This window comes from Rhinolophus sinicus, chromosome 18 (assembly GCF_057876585.1).
Source record: "Rhinolophus sinicus isolate RSI-liver-muscle chromosome 18, RSI-T2T, whole genome shotgun sequence".
Taxonomy (NCBI): domain Eukaryota; kingdom Metazoa; phylum Chordata; class Mammalia; order Chiroptera; family Rhinolophidae; genus Rhinolophus; species Rhinolophus sinicus.
Window position 1 is genome coordinate 96,351,402 of NC_142518.1, and position 10,104 is coordinate 96,361,505.

At 37.7% G+C, this 10,104-nt stretch overlaps 1 pseudogene; it reads left to right on the forward strand.

The window, feature by feature from the left end:
* Nucleotides 1-5,991: 5,991 nt before the first annotated feature.
* Nucleotides 5,992-6,386, forward strand: LOC109437922 (chromatin accessibility complex protein 1 pseudogene; annotated as a pseudogene).
* Nucleotides 6,387-10,104: the final 3,718 nt, after the last annotated feature.

The window sequence follows — 10,104 nt, forward strand, 5'->3', positions numbered from 1 at the left end:
AGAAATCACTAGGTTTATTGGGTCTTCCATGGTCTTATTTGTAAAGTAGAAATAACAATTGTGCATTCATCTCAAGTTTGTCAAACACACACCTGCAGAGCTCCCACTTTTTCTAAGAGTCTCTCCAAATCTTGCTTTTTCTTTGAGTCTCAGCTCAAGCCCTGCCTCCTCTAGGAAGACTTCTGATCCACAGCCTCCCTCCCCCTCTGAGTTTCCATAGCACTGTGGTCTACAGGGAATAACTTAGCAGATGCTAGTTGCTATGGACTGAATGTGTCGTCCCCCCCCCCCCCAATTCATATGTGGAAACCTAATCCCCAATGTTTACATTTTCATCTTATCTGCAAGTTTGGATGGCTGGGGCCCCACAAGGGCAGGAGCAGATCTGTTTCTCCTAGAGCTTCCAGAGCTATTGCTGCACTGAGCACTCAGCAGCTGAGAGCTTATCACTTAACTGAATGTGAGAAGATGCTTTGTGGATATTTAGAGTCTTCCTTTTAACTCTGAGAACAGAGGACTCTGAGAATCTCTGCCTTAAGTGAGATAGGAAGGAGCAGAGGCTGTGACCATCATACAGATAATCACAGTAATTGGTTCTATAGAGTGCCTATTATGTACCCAGCACTTTGAATATATATTTTATTTGATTTCAACTTTACAGATGAAGAAACAGAGGCTCAGAGAGGGTAAGTGACTTGCCCAGGGTCACCCAGCAATTAACTCCTGAAGCTGGAATTTGAACACAAGTGTGTCTAAAAGCAGAATATTCTTTCCCTGTTGCCTCAGTAGTAACAGTGAACACTATGTTGACAGAAGGAAGGACAAGTTATTAGAGCTGCTGTGATTTGGACCAAATTTATTCCTGTACTCTCCTTTATAAACCAGAATGTCCACCCTGAGGGTACTGTTGTATTACCAGTGATGGGGCAGCTTCCATGAATCTGTCTCCACTCAGAAACAAGGCCCAGAGACAGGCTTCTTTGTGGCCAGGGGAGAGAATGAAACAAAGCAGCTCACATTGGAAAAGGATTTAGGCTCCCTGTCTCTGTCTCAAAGGGCCCTAAACTGACGGTCTGAGTTAATGGGAACTCCCAGAGGGTTAAAAGAATTGATAAGGAAATAAATAGAAGAGCAAAGGAAAAGAAAAATGATAAGATGGCAACTAAACAGGGAAAAGGATATATTAGCTTAGGAAATATATGTTCAGGGGAATCCCACACGAAATCCTATAAAGCTCCCCTGCAATTGGGGAGTGGTGAGTTTGTGTGTGTATGACGTTGATTTCATATGCATGTGTGTGTAATATTGATTTTACATGTATGTATGTGTGTGTGTGTTTGTTCAATCTTTGGATTTAAATAAAGAACAGACCAAATTCAGAGTCAAACTGCCTCCTTCTCAGGAGCCACTTCATCAACCCAGTGTTACATTTCCCAGCTGGAGGGCAGTAATTGCATGGCCAGATCTGGACCCATCTGGGAAACACCAGGGTCTTCCTGAATCGTCATATGCCATGCTGGCCGCCAAAGACATAAGGTGACCTCAGTGAAGCCTTCACACAGGCCATATGCACAAGTCATAAAATCCCAAGGGAATGTGGCAACAGAGGCATAGTTGCTGTGCCTGCCAAATTTCCAAGGGGAAGAAGGAACTTGTTGCATCTGCATTTGCCTCCAGGATTGGAAAAATATATCTCAGTCACTGGAACTGAAGGGGGGTGGCCTTTACCTTCATAGAAGAGTCACTGTTTATACAAATATTGTTGATGGCCTGATATACGTGTGTGTCTTTATATAAATAGAGCTATACATCACTTTGCCAGATTGCATCAGCTACCTGCTTAACATTTTACATGTGCTTTAAAACAACAATTTGAAAATCAGAATAATCTGTTGCTTCTGCAGTGTTTCTAGTTTAGGATTTTGCTTGGAGAGTAAAAGAAACCCATATCTGGTACTTACCCTTGAGATAGTCGCTGACTGAATGAATTACACCTACTTTCATTTGTTCACTTCTTAGAAAACATATCACTTTGATAGAGCTCATTCGCAGGAATGGGGGGAGGGTATGGTGGGCACACCGGGGTGATGGTGGTAATTCTTAGAGAAACCAAGCAGTGAGCTGGATGCTGGTAGTGCTTGCTGTTGCCAAAGTAGTCTTTCACTTCTTAATTCAGTAAACATATGTCAAGTGTATCAGGACCTGTGGTAGGCACAGGGGATACAGAGCAAATAAAACATGTTCCTTCTTGTTCCGGTTTCTCTCAAGGATCTTGTATCCAAATGAGAGGTAAGCCTCCTTAGAAAGGGCATTCTGGGATTTCTGGTCATTTTGCAGGCAGCTGCTTCTCCACTCCAAACAGGTTGTTTTTAAATATTTTAAGTATGTGGTACAGATCAAAAGCAAAAACAAACAGATTCTAGTGCCAGAAATGAAGAGATATCAGACAAGAAAAAGAAATAAAAGGCATCCAAATTAGAAAGGCAGAAGTAAAACTCATTATTTGCAGATAATGATACTACATATAGAGAATCCTAAAGATTCCACCAAAATACTATTAGAACTGATAAGTTAATTCAGTATAGTAGCAGAATAAAAATTAGTATTCAGAAATTGGTAACATTTTTATACACAAATAATGAATTATCAGAAAGAGAAATTAAGAAAACAATCCCATTTACAATTGCATCAAAAAATAAAATACCCAGGGCTCGACAAGATGGCTCAGTTTGTTAGAGCGCGAGCTCTCAAGAACAAGGTTGCCAGTTCAATTCCCACATGGGATGGTGGGCTGCACCCCCTGCAACTAAGATTGAAAACAACAACTGGACTTGTGGCTGAGCTGCGCCCTCCACAACTAGATTGAAGGACAATGACTTGGAGCTGATGGGCCCTGGGGAAGAACACTGTTCCCCAATATTCCCCAATGAAATAAAATAAAAAAGAATTCATAAAGGAGACAGTTAAAAAAAATAATAAAGAAAATAAAATACCCAGGAATAAATTTTACCAAGGAAGTAAAAGACCTGTATTCAGAAAACTATAAGACATTGAAGAAAGAAACTGAAGAAGATAAATAAATGAAAGCATACACCATGCTTATGGATTGGAAGAATTAACATCATTAAAATGCCCATACTACCCAAAGCAATCTATACATTCAATGCAATACCTATCAAAATACCAATGGCATTTTTCACAGAACGAGATCAAATAATCTTTTTTTAAAAATTAAAGTTTATTGGGGTGACAATTATTAGTAAAGTTACATAGGTTTCAGGTGTACAATTCTGTAATACATCATCTATATATCACATTGAGTACTCAACACCCAGAGTCAGTTCTCCTTCCATCACCGTATATTTGATCTCCACCTTATTTACCATCCCCCGTACCCTCTAGTAACCACTAAACTGTTGTCTGTGTCTATGAGTTTTTGTTTCTTCATTTCTTTGTCTTGTTCCTTTGTTTTTTTCAATTTTATATACCACATATCAGTGAAGTCATATGGTTCTCGACTTTTTTCTGTCTGACTTATTTGACTTAGCATAATTATCTCAAGATCCATCCATGTTGTTGCAAATGGCATTATTTCATCCTTTCTTATGGCAGAATAGTATTCCATTGTGTATATATACTACATCTTCTTTACCTAATCATCTATTGAAGGACACTTTAGTTGTTTCCATGTCTTGGCCACCATAAATAAAGCTGCAATGAACATGAGAACAAACAATTTAAAGCTTATATTAAACCACAAAATACCCCAAATAGCCAAATCAATCTTGAGAAAGAAGAACAAAGCTGGAGGATTCACACTACCTGATATCAAACTATACTGCAAGTCTACAGTAATCAAAACAGCATGGTACTGGCATAAAAACAGACACATAAATCAATGGAACAGAATACAGAGCTCAGTAATAAACCCATGCCTAGATAGTTATTTAATCTATGACAAAGGAGGTAGAAATATACAATGGGGTAAAGACAGTCTATTTAATAAATGGTGCTGGGAAAACTGGACAGAGACACACACAAAAAATGAAACTGGATCCCCTTCTTACATTATATACGTGAATAAACTAAAAATGGATTGAAGACTTAAATGTAGGAACTGAAATCATAAAACTCTTTGACATTGTTGTTAGTAATATTTTTCTGATATATCTCCTTGGGTAAGGGAAACAAAAGAAAAAATGAACAAATGGGACTACATCAACCTAAAAAGTTTTTTGTTTTTCTTTAAAAAGATTTTTATTAAAATATAGCTAACATACAGTATTATGTTAGCTTCAGGTGCACATCATATTTATTCAACATTTATATACCTAAAGAAGTGATCACCACGATAAATCCAGCAACCGTGTGACACTGTACCACACTATCACAATATTATCGACTATATCAAACTAAAAAGGTTTTGCCCAGCAAAGGAAGCTACCAACAAAATGAAAAGATAGCCTACTGCTAATTTGTCACAGGGACGTGAAATACAGTTTGAGGAATATAATCAATAATGTAAAGATTATGTAGGGTGCCAAATGGGCACTGGACTTATTAAGGGGACCACTTTATAGTCTGTGCAGATGCCTGACCCCTGTGCTATACACCTGAAGCTGAAGTTGAATAATATTGAATGACAACTATGATTATATATATATATATATATATATATATATATATATATATAGAGAGAGAGAGAGAGAGAGAGAGAGAGAGAGAGAGAGAGAAAGAGAGAGAGAGAGAGACAGAGAGAGAGAGACAGAGAGAGACAGAGAGAGAGAGAGAGGAGAGAGAGACAGAGAGACAGAGAGACAGAGAGTCACGGGATGTGGAGTACAGCATAGGGAATATAGTCAATGGAATTATAACAGCTATATACAATGCCAGATGGGTAGTAGATTGGGGGAGTTATCACTTTGTGAGGAGTGTAAATATCTATTACAGTGTTTTGTACACCCAAAACTAAAAAAAAAAAAAAGCCTACTGAATGAGAGATGATATTCACCAGTGATACAGCTGATAATGGGTTACTATCCAAAATTTATAAAGAACTCATACAACTCAACACTAAAAAACTAAACAATCCAATTAAAAAATGGGCAGAGGGGGACAGCCAGATGACTCAGTTGGTTAGAGCACGAGCTCTGAACAACAGGGTTGCTGGTTTGATTCCCACATGGGCCAGTGAGCTGTGCCCTCCACAACTAGATTGAAGACAACAAGCTGCCAGTGAGCTTCTGGAGGGGCAGTGGATGGCTCAGTTGGTTAGAACGTGAACCCTCAACAACAAGGTTTCCACACATGGGCTGGTGGGTTGTGCCCTCTGCAACTAAAGATTGAAAACGGTGACTGGACGTGGAGCTGAGCTGCACCCTCCGCAACTAGACTGAAGGACAACAACTTGGAACTGATGGGCCCTGGAGAAACACACTATTCCCCAATATTATCCAATAATTTTTTTTTAAAGTGTCAGCCTATTTAAACAAGATTAATAAAGGTACTCATAAAAAAAAAAAGAAAAAAAAAGGGGCAGAGGACCTGAATGAACAGATAGTTCTCTAAAGAGGACATAGAGATGGCCAATAGAAATATGAAAAGGTAAAAAAAAAAAGAAATATGAAAAGGTGCTCAACATCACTAATCATCAGAGAAATGCAAATGACTATCATCAATAAATCAATAAATAACAAGTGCTGGTGAACAAGTGCTGGTGAAGATGCAGAGAAAAGGAAATCCTCATGCATTGTTGATGGGATTGCAAACTGGTGCAACCACTATGGAAAACAGTACAGAGATTCCTCAAAAAATTAAAAAGAGAACTACCTTATAACCCAGCAATTCCACTTCTGGGTATTTACCTGAAAAAATCCAAAGCACTGATTCAAAGAGATATATGCACCCCTATATTCACTGCAACACTATTTATAATTGCCAAGATATGGAAACAACTCAAGTGCCCATCAATAGATGAATGTATAGGGAAAAATGGTGGACGTGGTCGTGGGCAGGGACAAGTGCGGGAGCAGCGCTTCATGTCTCTGCCCCTGTCCCGCATCCGGGTCATCATGAAGAGCTCCCCCAAGGTGTCCAGCATCACCCAGGAGGCACTGGTGCTCACCACTAAGACCACGGAACTCTTTGTTCAATATCTAGCCACCTACTCCTACAGACATGGCAGTGGAAAAGAAAAGAAAGCACTTACAACGATTTATCAAATACTGCAGAGGAATCGGGAACTTTTCAGTTCCTTGCAGATATATTACTGAAGAAGATATTAGCTAGTAAATATCTGAAAATGATTAAGGAGAAGAGGGAAGATGAGGAGGAGGGAGGAGAATGATGACAGTGATGAAAGTGGTGACAACAAAGCGGAATCCTAAACCAAAAAAAGTGCTTTAAAAGTCAGCCTGGAGAAGACCCTCCCGGCTCAGCACCAGTGCTCTGAAGGACGCACTGACTTTAGGCTCTTCACTTTCCAGAGACTTCAAGTACACTGTATTTTTTTGTGGCTGAGACAGACCATCTACTGCACCTTCACCAGAAATAGCCAGAAGCAAAGTAAGCAGACAGCAGCCTCTCCTTGGCAGGCCTACACTCTGGTTGGAAGGCACCAAGAAAGAGCTGTCTGCACATCAGGCACTGCCAGTCCATCTGCAGCTATAAGCTGCAGAGGCAAGGACAGTTTTGCTTAACTTTCTAATTTGCAGATAGATTTTGAGCTGCTAAATATCAGTTATGTAAATTCTTACATGTATATTTTAAAACCAGTTCTTTGAAACAACTAGATCCAGTTTTAGCTAAATATGTAGTTTGTTACTGTTTGTTAAACTTTTGTTACATTGTCATATGTAGGATGTTACATTTGAACTTTTATATTTCAAGAAAATTTGAATATCTGTCTGAATACTGCATTTTAAAAAAAATTTATTGGGGTGATGAATATTGCATTTTTTAAACAGTAAAGATGTACAATTTTGTTTATTAAAAAGCTGTACGTATTGTTACAGTAAGATGCTTTATGGAACTAATTTTAGAACCGTCTGTTTTTCTAATGCCTTGATTATTACCTGAGACTTGTGAAATTTAAAAATAAGCATCTTAGTACTTTTATTCCCAGAGAAAAATTTCAAGTCAAACTATAAATACGAAAAGAAATATTACCTCTGCATAAGCATATTTTTTCTTAAAAAGCATTTTAGAACATTTGGTATATTGAAGATCTATCTCATTTTACTGTTCCTTTCTTTATACCCAGAGTAACTGCTTTTACTATCCATAGGGGAAAACCATAAGGCCTGTATTTTTTCACATAGGATAGATTTTTGGCTCTTGTCTTTTTAATCTCTCTTTAAAAAAAAGTATTTACATCTAGTAAAATTATCCTTAATGTTTAATCGGTCAGTTGGTAAGCAGTTGCTATACAGATTAGTTTCACGACCCCAAGTGTTCCCGGGTCGCCTTGGAGTTAGTCCCTTCCCGTTCCCAGGTAACCACTGATGTCTTCTGGCTCTTGTTTTAAAAATGTGTTTTAAAACAAAATTTTAAAATATAAAAAAAATAGATGATTGCATAAAGAAGAGGTTGTATATATATTTAATGGAATGTTACTTGGCCATAAAAAATGAAATTTTACATTTGTGACAGCATGGATGGACCTAGATTGTATTATGCCAAGTGAAATAAGTCAGACTGAGAAAGACAAACACTACATGATCTCACTTATATGTGGAATCTAAAGAACAAAATAAATGAATAAACAAAACAGAAACAGATTCAGATACAGAGAACAAACTGATGGTTGCCAAAAAGGGAAGGGAGTTAGGGGGCTGGGTGAAAGAGGTGAAGGAATTAAGAAGTACAAATTGGTAGTTACAAAGTAGTCATAGGGATGTAAAGTACAGCATAGAGAATATAGTCAATAATGTTGCAACAACTATGTATAGTGTCAGGTGGCCACTAGACTAATTTGGGGGATCACTGAATAAATTATATAAACGTTTAACCACTATGGTGTATACCTGCAACTAATATAAAATAATATTGAATATCAAATGTAACTGAAAATAAATAAAGAAAAAAGAAAGAAAAAAAGAAAGAAGTACCCCCCCCCAAAAAAAAAAAAAGAAATGAAGTGATAGCTCAGAGCAACAGCAGTGAGCAGGAATTGCAATTACATAGGCTACAGAGGAATAAAAAACAGACATGCATCCTGCGTGCAGGGTTTTAATGACAGAGTGGAGATAGGAGTAAGATCTGAGCTCATATAGAAAGCCAGCAGCTGGAAGGGCTGGCTTATAAATGGGGATACGGATAGGAAAAAAAAAAAACAGTTCAGAATTGTACTGGCCACTTTGAGCTGACAGTGGGAGAGTCACATAACCTAATGTACTTGTATGCAGGCAGGCCTCCCAGGTAAAACAGTTCTTGCCAAATAACAATAATAAGAACACTAACCAAGTACTTAATTATGTGCTGGACACCATACTAAGTGCTTTGTTTATATTAACTCATTCTTAGAATAGCCCTTTTTACAGATACTGAAACTACAGAACAGAGAGATTAAGTAACTTGTCTAAGGTCACATGGCTACTAAGTGGCAGAGCCAGAATTCAAACCCAGGTAATATAGCACATGAGTCTATGTTTATAACTACAACTCTGAAGACGAACTCATAACCAAAACTTGCTAAGTCCTTAAGGAAATAAACCACGATGAGACTGGCACAACAAATGGGAGAATTTACACCTTAGGAACTATAACTAATAGACTAATCTGAAAGGGACTTTAAAATCACTACGATGTTTCCCTGAAACTAAAACCTAGCTGGACCATCAGCTCTAAAGCATCTTTTGGAGCAAAAATTAATATAAGATCAGGTATTATTATATTATATTATATTATATTATATTATATTATATTATATTATAGACCTGGTCTTATATTATAGTAAAATACGACTGGGTCTTATATTAATTTTTGCTCCAAAAGACACATTAGAGTTGATGGTCCGGCTAGGTCTTATTTTCGGGGAAACACAGTATGCTTAGAATGCTCAAAAAGGTTTTTAAAAATGAGTAAGAATTATAAGGCAAAAATAGAACAATTTAAAAAATATGGTTGGACTTGCAAAAGAACCAAAATATGGTCATTGATTGAAATGGAAAAAAAGAACACTCAATAGATGGATTAAAGGGCAAATCAGACACAGTTGATGAAAGGATTAGTGAACTAGAAGATGCATCTGAGGAAATCATCCAGAATGCAAAACAGAGGGATAAAAAGGGAAATATGAAAGCGAAATTAAACTACAGAGGATAAAATAAGAAATTCTAACAAGTGTCCAGTAGGAGAGAAAATAGGGATTGAGGAGGCAGTATTTGAAAGCTAATAAAAGACATTTTTTAGAGTTGTTGAAAATCAGGAGTCCTCTAACTTCCTGTCTTAGTATCAGACGCAGGCACTTGCAGGTAGGTCATCAATCCTATGGGAGGAGGCCAGCGTCTTAGCTCAGCCACCGCTACTATAATAAGTCAAAAGTGCCAAGTTCTTCATACAGTCCAATGTTTCTCAACTTTTTTTTCATTATTGCCTACCCTTCTCCCAAGGAGCCTTTTTAGACACTTTTTCCTAATCACTCCCCCTCCCCATGCAATTTTAATACTAAAAATATACTATTTTGTATCTTTAACACTAAAGATATCTGTTTATGTACTTTGTGTATTGTACTTTATACAAGCATGATATAAGCTGCTCTCCTCACCTGGGAGGAAGGCTATTTTACTTTGTTCCCCTTCCTCCTTTACCTGACTTTCTACTCATTTTTCAGGTATCAAAGTTAAATGTCACATCCTGAACCCTCCAGAATAGGTCAATTACCTATCTTATATTATCTCCTTTAAAGTTCTTGAGAAGTATTAAGTAAGTAATGATCTGTGTAATTATTGATTAAGCAAGGTCCATGTCCCGCTAGCATTCTGCTGTGACTCCAGAGCTCAGCACAGTGGCTGCTACATGGTAGATGATCAAATAGCCCACTACACGAATGAGTACAATGAGTGGCATTACCTGAGAAGATGAGAGGAAAATCACAGCCTTGAG